This window comes from Equus przewalskii, chromosome 5, assembly GCF_037783145.1.
Source record: "Equus przewalskii isolate Varuska chromosome 5, EquPr2, whole genome shotgun sequence".
Taxonomy (NCBI): Eukaryota; Metazoa; Chordata; class Mammalia; order Perissodactyla; family Equidae; genus Equus; species Equus przewalskii.
In genome coordinates this window covers 3347933-3361416 of record NC_091835.1, presented here as the reverse complement: position 1 = coordinate 3361416, position 13484 = coordinate 3347933, and the positions used below count along the sequence as shown (strand labels likewise).

General features: G+C 39.2%; 1 long non-coding RNA gene across 2 annotated transcripts in view; it reads left to right on the top strand.

The window, feature by feature from the left end:
* Positions 1-7168, top strand: part of LOC139083209 (uncharacterized) — a 72373-nt gene extending 65205 nt beyond the window's left edge. For both annotated transcript variants that reach the window (XR_011539742.1, XR_011539743.1), the window contains 2 exons: positions 6664-6707; positions 7036-7168. This is a non-coding gene — a long non-coding RNA (uncharacterized lncRNA). The remainder of the gene's footprint in view (positions 1-6663; positions 6708-7035) is intronic.
* Positions 7169-13484: the final 6316 nt, after the last annotated feature.

Sequence of the window (13484 nt, the reverse complement as noted above, 5' to 3'; positions counted from 1 at the left end):
CAAACATAAAGAAAAAGCGCTTGATGTTCTTTTTTACCTTATGAAATGTAAGATTTTTAAAATTTTACTTCATAGGATGTTGAAGTTATTCAATTTTCTCTTTAAATCACTAATAATAAATTATTATTTTAACCATAATCTGGGTTTGGTTTGTCTTATTTTCTCCCTAGTTTTCATTGATGTGGAGAAGGGGTAAGAAGATGTCAGGTGTTAGATAGAATTAATGTTAAAAACAGATCTGATGAATCAGGCTGTTATTTCTGAAGAGAATGACTCAACAAAGACTTGCCGGTCACAATTACTAAAAATTAGTCATTCTGTGAGATCCTTTTGCTGATACTAATAGATGAAACACCTTTGAGGGAAACCTTTTTGAAAGTACTGCAGTGTGACCTCAGAGAAACATGCCTTTCCAGACACAAAACTGGTTATCAATCCATCCAAGAGGATGTGAGCGAAGTTTTCTTAGAATTTAAGTATCACTGAAAAGTACATTTATGAATAGATTTCTTTCCCTAACTAGGTTCTGAGTAAGTGGTTTTTGCTCTGCACTTTGCATTCCATAAAGTTGCTTAAGACTAAGGACTTAACCTCTGTAAACCTCAGCTTCCCATCCATACAATGGGGACAATATTGATGCCTACCTCTTAGGGGCGGTGTGTTAACTAAAGTAAAGCACATAAAGTCCATAGTACTGGATACATACCAACTGCTTAATGAATATTAGTTAATGCAATTATCGTGAAACAAATTTTGCAGTAATCTGAAGATTCCATTAATTTCCCCAGCGCATTCGGGAAGTCTCTATTTTCATCACACCAGAGAGTTTTATCTGCCTCCCAATTTACGTCGCACCTCCTCTTCCCTAGGACTGCCAAGTTTCTCTTCCAAGGCATCATTAGTGAGCAATCAGCTGCATCTTCCCCTCTCAGCTTTTCATGAGGCAACAAACTGGTAATCCCCCTCATCTTCAGCCTCAGGGTGCCAAGAAGATAGACCAATTCCCTTGACATTTCTCCCTGTTCCTCAGGGGCATCTCCTTTCCCTTTCTGCCTCATCACCTTTAGAAAAATCTTCTTTTGTTCTCATGACTGCCAACAAATACTTTTCTCACAGTTTGCCAGAAGATGTTCTGGCGTGCCCAGTGATGATGGGTTTTAAGGAAGGACTAGGAGTCCTTGAAAATGAAATTCATACTCATCTGGACAGAGTAATGATAGGAAAGATGGACTGTTTGTGAAAATATTAAAAAATTGCAGAGAATCATGAATTCTTAGCATAAGATACATCTCAAACGTAAGAATGCTAAGAGATATCTCTGTGGACATTTGTTCCATATTACTTGAACTATGTCATTTTTTATAGTATTTATTTCCTTAAGATCTTAGAAATATACCTAGGTTTGCAGGGGAATTCTTATGTCTGAAAGAAAATGTTCTTAAATTAACATAATGTTTTGTTAGATTTGTCAGTTGTTATAACTTCATCCCCACCTTATACTCAATAGATGAGCCTAAAAGGTCAGGGGGCAAGGTTTGATTGATTGATTTTTAGCTATAAAGGACAGTTTTTATACCCGGAAAGAAAGAAAAAGAAAAGTCCATTCTTTGCAATATTTTTAGCTAGTATTTCTTGAGTTCTTATACCTCATTAAACACAGTTGAACATTTTTTCATTTAAATATTGAAAAAAGAGATATGAGTTAGGAATTATTTTTATCTCCCATTTTACAGAATAGGAAACTAAGATATATATCACTTGCCCAAGGTCACAGGATACGTAGTGGCAGAGACAGGAATTGAATCAAACTTTTTAAATCCAAATTCAGTGCACTTAATCCCCATGTCATGCCATAAGACCCCTTTTCCATGAAAGCTAATTTCTCTTCCAACATAGGCCCTACAGTTGGTCCTGCTGATTGTATTTGCGAAGTTTTGTTTTCCCCTCATGACTTGCCACGGATCAGCATTCTCGTAATGTGAGTGATTCAGCTTCACATTACGCTTCTCCAAATGGAGGGAGTGGACAAACCTCAAGCTAAAGGCAGGGTGGGAATGTCAAAGTCTCAGCTCCTTCAGGGTCCAGAGAAACTTCCCTCCCAAGAATGCCATGGTCTCTGGGCTCCTTTCCAGGCTCAGCCTGCCTGCAGGACTTCATTGCTCCATCTTGCTGGGTCTTAATGGAGAACTCTTTATTTTGGACCCTGTTCTTGTATTCTGCTCAGTGGACTTGAAAATTGGAGATTTCCTTGCTTCCTGGTCCTTCCTGTGCCGGGGAAACAGACTTGGAATGCTTCTTTTCTTCTCTTCATTCAGCAAAAGGACAGCCTCACCAGTTACCATCCCTTGTTCTGCTCTTGGAACCCAGCCTGGGCCAACAGTTAGGCCCCTTGAGAAAAGAAGTTTAACTTTCTTCGCCTATTTCCTTCCTCAATAGATTGAAGAACTGAAGAGAGAAAAGCTTCTTAATATATACTATATAATACTAAAATTTACTTTAAAAAAAGACAACTCTTGCATTTCCATCATTTGAAGCAACTTCTATAAGCTATTATATGGGATAATTAAAAGAAAATAAACCATTTCTTTCCCTTTCCCCTCCCCTACTGAGATGAAGCATAAATAGTTGCTTGGGTAGAATGAATCCTTATGGTTCACAGGTGTGAACGACTATGACAACCCCAGAGGTGAGGATCATTATTTATATAGCATCTTTTACTTTGCTGAGGCAGAAATTTGTATAGTGCATGTAGCAAAGACTGCAAGCTGTTCAGCAAAATCCCTTCTCGTCTTCCTGAGCACACAGCTATCCCAGTCTCCCTTGCAGTGAGGTGTGGCCAGGTGCTGGAGTTCTTGCACTGGCGTGCTCTGGCGTGGCTTTCCACCTTCTGCCTTCCATACAGAGTAGAACACAGCCACCTTGAAAGGGCGATAGGGACTTTATCATCCTGATCTGCTGAACAAATGCATAGACCTGAACTGCCACTGACCTGGAACTCCCACCCTGGCATTTACCTGAAAGAGAAATAAATGTCTTCTTCCCTGAGACAGTGAATTTGGAGGTCTATTTGTTATCACAGCAGAGCCTGTCCTAGCTGAAACAGTGCACGTGTGGTCTTGAGTGCATGTTCCTCAGCTAGTGAGAGTACCTAGAAGAAGCTCAGAGCCTGTACTTCACCATGACTTGCTGTCTCCAACTCATCTTAGCATAAGCAGTAACTCTTGCCAAGTGGCAAATCTTTTGAATATTGGTGGAACATGACAACACAAAGTAAACCACTAAATGTTGGTAGAAAAAGTAAAATGAAATTGATCTAAGAACGCAATGGTTCCTAGCTAAAAGGTGAATGTTTTATATAATTTAATAGTAAAATGCCAAATTCATATCAGTGATATGAATAATTCCATCATATATTCCATATACAGCAAGAACAAGACAATTCTTAATTCTTGAACTATTTCAGCAAATCCTTCAACCAGGATATTTAAAATAGCTTTATAAGTAACTATGGTCCTGAATTTATAATATCGGTGATATATGGAGGGATAATTTACATTTTTTAATTTATACTTTGCCACATTTCAGAAGAAAATTATGTGGTACGTAGCTGAAAATCGGGTGATTCATACAGGTGCACAGAAAAGGCGATCACCTTATGATATAGTCCTTCTAAATCTCATTTCGTTGGTTCAAGTCTAGGATGCATTTACTTTCTTGACTCTCTATGACTGTGATATTAGACCACATATTTTTGTATCTTAAATTATAAAATTTTAGACTATAAATGAAGGAGGAAAAGAAATAAATGATACTTATTTGTGACTATTAAATTTGTGTGGTAGGCTAAAAGTTGGTCTCCCAAAGATATCGGATCCTAATCCTTAGAATCTGTAAATCTTACCTTAAGTAGAAAAATGTTCTTTGTAGATATGATTAACTTAAGGATTTTGAGATGAGAAAATTATCCTGGATTATCAGAGTGGGCCCTAAGTGCAGTCACATATATTCTTATAAGAGGGAGGCAGAGGAAGATTTGATACACAAAGAAGAGGAGGAGGTAATGTGATCACAAAGGCAGGCTGGAGGGATGCAGCCACAAGCCAAGGAATGCTGGCTGCCACCAGAAGCTGGAAGAGGCAAGGCCCAGATTCTCCCTTACAGCCTCCAGAATGAACACGGCCCTACTGACTCCCTGATTTAGGCCCAGTGACACGGATTGTGGACTTCTGTCCTCTCTAGGACAGTGAGAAGGTAAATTTCTGTTGTTTGAAGTCACTGAATTTGTGGTGACTTGTTACAGCAGCCACAGGAAAAAATCCCAAAGCTATTTTTTAATGGCTGAGTTGAACTTTGCTGAGTTCATATCTATGATATTTTATCCCAAGCCTTTGGAGACTTGTGTTTGTCTGTCTTTCCTTTGGCCTGGAAAAGGCAAATGTACCGGCCATGGTATTGTGGGTCATTGAAGTCTTTAGGGAGCTCGAGAGAAGCAGTGTCCCTCTGCTCCAACTGAGCTTGGACCATTGAAAAATAAGACAGTGAGATCGATGGAGAACTAATGATCAGTTTTCTCACTGATACAGCTGATTTGGGAGAACAGGGTTACTAATACTGAAGCTCAGATATACAGAGACTTACCTGCCCTATTTCCAGAAGTGAATGACATAGTCCTCCTCTAAAACTTGGGGTCTGAAATAGGAGAGTAGAATGAATGTATGCTTTCCGTAGGCACCTAGCTCCCAGGAGAATGGGGAGATGAAGGGGCTCAATAAAATTAAGCAATTCCTTCTTCCCCTGAAGGCAGAGACATCAGGACTGCTGTGCTAGTGGAGATCCCTCTGCATAGAAGGCAAAATTAGGAGTGGGACTGAGACTTTCTGACAGCTCCAACCCAAGATTAATCGCATCCATGGCAGGAAAGGTAGTGTTCCAGCATTTAGAAGCTAGCTACCGGAAGACAACCTAAAGGCAGATGGCAAAGTCATAGCTGTTCTCAGTTCATATTTATAGATATATATATTTAAATACATATATATATTTAATATTTATAATTATGAATAAAAACTTTAATAAATTAAAAAATATATATGTGTATAATTTCCCTTTGAACTTTGGACAGTGTCTGATATCACGAATGAATCTGCTGAAGTCCGGTTAAGTCCTGAGTATTTCCTGAGTTTACACAGGGGCCTTTCATTACATACCTTTTTAAAAAAAATCTGTTAAAGGAGATTTCTGCTTAATACAGTCTTGCAATAGAAACTGTCTTTATAAATATATTTGTTAATATATACCTAGAAATCTCACTCTTTCAACAGGTAATAAGTTGCCTGCTTTTCCTTACAAAATCATTCTTCCTTGAAAATTAAAAGAACATTATTTTATCATTAAAAGCCTACAGTCTCAACATGAGGTCTTAATAATCCAGCTAATATCTATCTGTCTTTGTAGATTCATTCCTTCTCTCTTTGCTAACATTGTTTTAGCAACTTGTGTATTTGTAATGGAAGTTGCTTTTGTTTCCACATTGGGCCAGAATGGATTGAGTGATGACATTAACAAATACCTCAAACGTGCATAGCACCTTTGACCCTCAATCCTTTTCGGATGCTAACTTATTGTCTCCTCAACATTTCAATGGCTCAGTGACACAGGGTATTATTCCCATTTTTTAGAGGGAAAAGGGAAAACACAAAAAAAGTTGGAGCACATCTATATCTAGAAATCAGAGCCTTTGCTATGACTATCACACCTTTTTACTTTTTCTTCTAAGAGAGCTTATTGTATGTGAAGTCTCTCTCCTGGTTATTCACAGTGGTAGTGCTGAACTGCAGCCTCAGGCTGAAGTGAGGTAAAGATTAGCTGGATTCCTGTGTTTGGCTTTTCAATTATTAAAGTAGGACATAAAGAAACATTGAAGTGCCCACTGTGTGCAGCGCACAGTGCACTTCTCTGAATCTTTGCAAGCTCCTAAAACCTTGAGGTTTGAATGGAGGTCAGAGTGGTGGCTTTAACTTCCTTCCTCTTCTCTCCTTGCAAGTTTCCTCAGGTAAAGGAGCATTGTAGGACAGAAAAGATGACTATGTCATTTTAAGGTTAATTCAGGACTCCAGGTCCAGCACCAAGGAATGCTAATCATTTCCAAAGGGTCATGAAGATATCTGGTTGACCATTTGCAGATCTACATGAGTGCTTTCTATCCTCCCAGCGGAGCTTCCTAAAACTTCTCTTTAGAAGAAAGAGACCTTGTCTTCCTGGTATAAAAAATTAAGAGGCTTTTTCTTCTTTTCAAGAGCAATTGGTATGAACTGGAGGAACTGTCAGACCGCAATACCAGTCAGCAAAACACTTCGATTTGATGATGGGTGATACCCCATGATGCACAAAATCTTGTAGACTAAACCTCAAATGTGTTGAAAGTTCTGAAGATCTTAACTTCATATTTCTAACACAATGGAGTTTCTTATAAGGAAGAAATCTTTACTGAGTTTCCAATTTTTTTTAATTTCTGTTTTTCATATATTGAGCAGGAAATTTGCTATGATTAGTTCAAAGTTATTCATGCATTCTTTTAAAATTTACTTTAGTGGACTAGTAAGAACCCATTGATGATCTGGTAACATAACATTATTATTTTACTGTATTTCTCCTTTGTCTTTAAAGGCAACATAATTTACAGACACGACTTCTCATAAAGATTTCCAAAGGTAAGTAATTTTGTTTTTTCAGAAGATAGGAAACTTTGTTTTCCCAGCTTAAAATCTGTCATTCATTGTAGTTGACAAAAGGACATTCTTGAGTTCCAAACCCCATGCTGGCCTAAATATTAGGAACTGGTTACCTACATCCTGGGACTCGACAGATCGGCACCCTCACTTGCTTCTTTGTTGTAGAATGCATCTTCTTATGCAATATCCATTAAATCAATAGTATTTTGGAAAATTTTCTGTGTGTCCAGTGTCATCCTAGAAGCCATGACATTTTTGAAAAGCAAGCTCCTAATTATATTTTTTATTTCCTTTTTTTTTGAGGAAGATCAACCCTGAGCTAACATCTGCCGCCAATCCTCCTCTTTTTGCTGAGGAAGACTGGCCCTGAGCTAACATCCGTGCCCATCTTCCTCTACTTTATATGTGGGACTCCTGCCACAGCATGACTTGATGAGCAATGCATAGATCCGCACCTGGGATCCGAACTGGCAAACCCCGGGCCGCCCAAGCGGAACAGGCAAACTTAACTGCTGCACCACCCGCCGGCCCCAACAAGCTCCTAATTTTAGGAAACAAGAAATATAATTGGGAAATTAGGAAACAAAAAGATTCCAAGACAATCATAAAGGAATAGAGAAAATAGACCTTAGACTGTGTAAGTACTCAAGGCCTTCACTGAAAGGAGAAGAAGGACCTTTCTCATTGGATGAGTGTCTTATCTGGGCAGACTGTAAAGGAAGCGAATTCTGAAGACATAGGGAAACGTAGATTGCCTGAGAGGGCTTCTGGGCAGAGGGAGCAGGGTAAAGCTTGGGAAAGTCTAACGTCTATGAGAAATGTTACCTCGAGCAAGTAACAGATATATCTGGGAAAAAAAATATATTAGTGGTTTCCCAGAATTCTCTTCTGGTGTTTGGCACAAATAGAAATGAGTTTCCTTTAAAAGATTTTGTCTTCATTAAATTTTTAAAAATTATGTCATTAATGCGTGGGCATTGTAGCCCATTTATCTATACAGAAAAGCATGAGGAAGAAAATAGAAATCACCTAGGGACACCTAATTCAAATTTTCCTTATTTCTTTCTGGTATTTTTCCTCTGCCTAAGTATGTATACATATATTTATGTAATTGGAATCATATCATATATGCACTACATATTTTTAATAATTAAATTTATAAAAATAACCTCTTTCTACTGATTAAGCCCGTTTCTGCAAGATTGATGTCTTGGGAGAGAGTATCTTAACCAGTTTTCTGCCAATCTGCAGAATTTCCCTTAATAATTAAGTACTTGGCCTAGTCCACATGTTCCTTTCCTATTGCAACAAGGAGTGGTAAGCAGGAAAGAAACAGGAAGCTCATAATCTTTCTCATGGCTGCCAAAAGTCATGGAACCGGCCACATGGAGAAATGAAAATTGGAGACTATACATTCATTTGTTTGACTACTATGACATATTTAGAGATTGCATAGTATGTGCCAGGTATGTTGCTAGGCTATGGTGACACAACAGACACAATCCAGCTCCAATGAACTCACAATGTAAGGGAGATATAGACACCTGACTAGGAAATCCTACAACAGTGTGGTAAGTACTATAACAGAAGAAATGCAGGATGTTATGTTAACTCATAATCTAGACTGGTTCAGGAAGTCTACTGAAAGCATTGAATGTAGCTGTGACTAAACGAAGCTGAGAGGTAACTAGGAGTTAGCTGTAGGCTGAGAAGGGAAAGCATGAGTGTCAGGCAGAGGGAATAGCATGCATGACTTTTCTCTGAGCATGACACAACCACCACAACAAAGACCTCAGTATGTCTGGAGCATAAAGTGCAATGAAAGGTGTGGGGACGGATAACATGACTGGAGAGGTAAGAATCAGAGCAGGAAGGACGCTGAAAGCTAGATGAAGAAGATTGGAACTTTCCCAACAAGAGAGACTCATTAAAATGTTAAAGGAAGTGACATGATCAGACTATCTGTTCACTCAAAAATCCTATCAAAGATAGTGACTTTGTTAATTCTAGCTATAATTCATGTTTATTTATTGAATGCCATTATGGTGCTAAAACTTCACTTACATTAAATTACTGATTATTCACAATAACCCCGCAAAGCAGATCCTACTATTATTCTAGCTATGTGGAAGGGAAACTGAACTCAAAGAGGGTAAGTTATTCGCCCAAAGTCACCTAGCTAGTAAGTGGTAGAGAACTCAAAGGAAGATCTGTTTAACTCCAAAGCCCATGTTCTTTCCAGTGGGCCAGGCTGCCTTCCAACTATGCTCAGTACTAGCTGTTGGATGAGGATGCCAAAATACATCTGAAACTTAACTACAACTGGAGGAGCTTCAAAAAAGGGAGAAAAGGTGCAGCAAGCGTAGGAGGTGAACTGGGCGTGGGGGAAGGAGGTGACTGAATCAATTCCTCCTAGCAGTAGTCTCAGCTCTATTTAGGACTGCTTAAGTGGATTCTTATGCTCAAGAACTTGTCAGCCAACTGATATAATCCTTCAGAATATGCAGGCTTTCCCTGACAAAGGGGAGTTTGATTACATTGGCAACTCCAGGTATCCCCATTTCTTAGATTGTTTAAGTTTCTGGGCGCATCTTAATACAGGAAATAAAAGTGTTCTACTGGAAATAAATGATGATTGTGACCTCTTACAGGTAGTCTGTAATTTATATGAGAACTTCTAAAGGATAAATAGCTATTAAGAAAGTTCTAGTAAGGCAGATAGGCAATGTAGAAGAACTTGGCCAAAAGTTTATCTATCTCTCATTTTCCAGGCACTGTTTGTGTTTGAAATCCCTTATTCTTGTATTCTGTCTACAAGCCAAGGATAGTTTCTCAAAGCTGCTTTAGTGAAATATGAATAATACTGTTCAACTGTTTTTGTTCACAGTAACTAAATATATAGTACATGGTTATGAATTAAGGAATACCCAGACACAGTCAAAGAGTTTTTAGAGCAAGAATTGTTCTTAGAGATAATTTAGTCCCCTCCCCTGTTAGATTATGGAAATGAGACTCAGATTGGCTTAGTATCTACTCAATGTCATCACCTGATGTCCTAAACAGCTGTTTTCCCCCTAATATCAGTAGTTGACTCTATATCACTAATGGTTGTTAAGCCAATCTGATTTAAAAAAACTAAAAGCTCCTCCGTATTATTTCTTTGTTAGACTAAGATGAAAATCTTTAACTCTTTCAAGCATAGATAGTATACTATGAATTATCTCTTTTACAGACAACATAAAATAACATTCTCTTTCTTTGCCATTTTTTTTTTTTGTGGAGGTGTTTTGGCTACCTCCACCCTCCTATAATTGGCAGCAGCCAAGCTTGCTCCAGTCAGGGAATAAGAACTGGTGAGGAAGTGTTTGATAAAAATGTATTAGTTTCGTGGAGAAGCATATCCAGTTATTTCAGCTCACCTGGTTTGACTGCAGATGTTACCTCACAGTGGGGAGGTGGAGCCTTTAGCGTCTTGCTCACCTTTTATGTGACCCCTGCACACCACACCTCTGTTGGGAGACAAAAACAAAACACCACAGAGCTGAGAATTCCCAAGGGTTGAGGGACGGTAATCCTTTCAGAACTACTCTTCACCTGATACTGCCTGACTAAGGTGGGACTTTGTTAGTCTTTGAGAAAACTAAAATCTCCCTTTCTTTCCTTTTTTGTTTTCCCTATCATTTTGCTTAAAAATAACCATGACACAATCTCAAATATTTTATGTGCTCTTATTGTCACTCCCTCACTTACTTTCTTTTGGAAATTACTCTCTTAAAAGAAAAACAAGTGACAATCAAAGATTTTGTAGTGAGACCGAGCTGCTGATCTGGGAAAAATCAAACGACTTTGAAGTAAAATGACTGCCTTATCGTCACAAGGAAGCATCCGACTGAGAGTCTCAGAACACAGAACAGTCATGGGGATTTTTTCTAATTGTCCCGCAAACGGAACATGGGGCATGATGCCTTAAAATCCAGGGGATGAATGAGGCCTCTGGTAGAGCCTGAAACATCTGGGCCCTCCTACCTGGAGAAGACCAGGGACACTTTGGCTCACTTCTTTCTGCTGGGGACAAGAGGCGCTCCGGTCCTTAAGAGAGTCCCCAACTCTGAGCACTTAAATAGGAAGACTTTGTGGCTCTGGATTGAATAGAGCTGTCATGAAGAACCCAATCTTTTTGGCCCTGGTTTCCCAGAATTCCCAGTTGGATGTTAAGATTTAGCATCAATTTTTCTGAATTTCTTCAGTGAGTGGCTTTTTGGAGGTCTCTGTAAGCTGTCAGACATCCCAATGGTCTTTGGGGAGAGAAGAGTCTCTTGCATTATTCTCTCTAAAATTCTAATCAAAAAGCTCATCCCCAGTGTACCCAACCAGGAAATTTTGGCATCAACCACAATGGCCATGAAGGCCAAGGTGCCCTGGCATGCACTAGGGCCTGGTAAATCAGGCAGCACTGTAGAACTTCAAATGCTAGAATCTGACCGCATGCATTCGAACTCTTGCTCCACTACTTACCGGCTGCATAACCTTGGGTGAGTTACATTTCTGGCTTTACTTTCCTCATCTGTAAAATGGGCATTAAAGTACCTATCTCATGGGGGTTTTTTGTTAAAATCAAATGAATTAATATGCATAAATTTAGACTGTGCTAGGCACATAGTAAGTACTCAAAAAATGTTGATTCTTATCATTTTAAATGTGATCACCCCAGGTGAACACTGAGACACAGAAAAATGAATGAAATATTTGTGACCATAAAACAAGTCACTTAAAGTTTTAGACATCAGAATTGTTCTTCAGGCCCACTTTTTGGATGGTTCCAGGGGATATATCACATGTTTTGTGCAAATGGTCCTCCTGGAATTGTGTGACTTGATGATCCTGGTTTGTTTCACTTTCTTTCTGTGGTTCTGCAGCGTCGTGGGTTTTTTTTTACTTCTTTCTCTTTCACAAATAATGAGTATTTTTACTATTATGGTCTGTATCGATTTCTTCTGGCACCAGTGAATAGAATACAGTTTTTCCTAGGACACTTGAAAACGAGAACAAGTATATTCTTTTCTCATTGGTTACTCCCAGATCTAAGATTCTTGTATGGTTAGAAGTGCAGCAAATTAACATACAAACCCAAGTGATTGAGTCCCTCAAGAATTGGATGGAAAACTTTTCTAAATTGCTGTTGTTACCGCTGCTGCTAAACCTTTGCGAAAGTTGCCAGTCTTTGAAAACAGTTCTTCAGTTCTTTCAGTGTTTTTTTTCAAAGATGAAAATCAAACCAACTGCTAATTACTGAGCATATACTATGTTAAGGCCCTCTATGGATATAAGATTACAAGAGAGGCATTCTTCAGAGAGACAGTGAGCAAGCCCTATGTTAAGCATAAGCGTTCATGCTTTCCACTTTTTCCCTCAGAGATTTTAAGTGGACTTTATTCAGAAGATGAAGAAATATTACGTGAGAGGGGTAGAAATCCATTTCAATCGAGACTGGGGTCGACTTCTGTGAAAATACCCAAATTCTCTCATCAAATAAAGCTTTGCTTATTTCAGAAAAAAACAGACAAAAACCCAGAGGTGAAATACTGGGGCTAGAGAGACCTCTAGCTTTTCTTCAGGATTTCAACCTACAAAAGTTTACAGCCAAAAAGCATGCCAGAAGGACTAATTCCTGAGTGGAGTTTTCCAGGCTCTTACAATAGCAACATCAACCATCTCTTTTGCCTCCCATGGGGAAAACGTCTGCCAAACTAGCTGTTTGCTGTCTATCTGTGCTTTGCCCAGGCCTTCCCTAGCCTTTTGTCATTTGGCCAAGTTAAAACAAAACCAGCTCACACTTATAGGTGCCAAGCATTTTTCAAAATGTTCTGTACATATTAACTCATTTAATCTGTACAATACAGTGGATTCTACTATTTCACAGACGAGGAAACTGAGGCACTCAGAGATTAGGGAATTGCCCTAGGTTGCACAGCTGGAAGAGCAGAGACAGAATTCAGACATGCACCACGCAAATGCGGAGCTCCTGTTTCTTAACCCTCTTGCTACTCTCCCACAAGGCACTGAGTGGTCTCAGTCAGGCTAATAGATTCACCTGGGGGCGTGTTTTCCTGTCCTAGTTTTCTCATCTAACTCAATAGGGTTTCAAAGTTTTAGAATAGAGAAAGACTCACTCGAATTGAGCACCTGAATGTGATGAATTATTTTACACAAAGTCGGTCTCTAAGTGGCGTTGCTTCTGAGAGAGAAGAAGCACTGAGTAGCCCTGGGCACAACTCTATGAAATGAGTGAGATTCTATCCATAAAGAGGTGACCCCAGATCCCACTGTCTAGGGAAAACCCATTATCAGCTGCTTAGGATAGAAAGTGAGACCCTGAGGGAATGGGCATCTAAGAGAGGGTTCTACTCCTCAGCTTGAGAAAGTGAAAAGCAGGTGTTATTGCTTTTGAGAAGAAGGCAGAAAGTGGGATGAGATCGGTGCCAAAAGGGGGAACAGTAACGTAGATAAGTGTCTGGGAGCTACATGGCCGAAAGGGCAAGTGGACATGCCCCCAGGATTTCTGGGGTAGAGTGGGGAACTCGGGGGAGGAGGTTGTCTGTGTACAATAAAGGATATTTAAGTATTTAAGAACGAGCCTTCTTAAAATTTGATTTGAAGGTCTTTGTATTGCTTCAGTGTAAACCATATTAAACCCCTCCCCAGCCCTACCTGTACGCTGGGTCCCTCCATCCATCTCTTATGATGAGAGGAGGTATT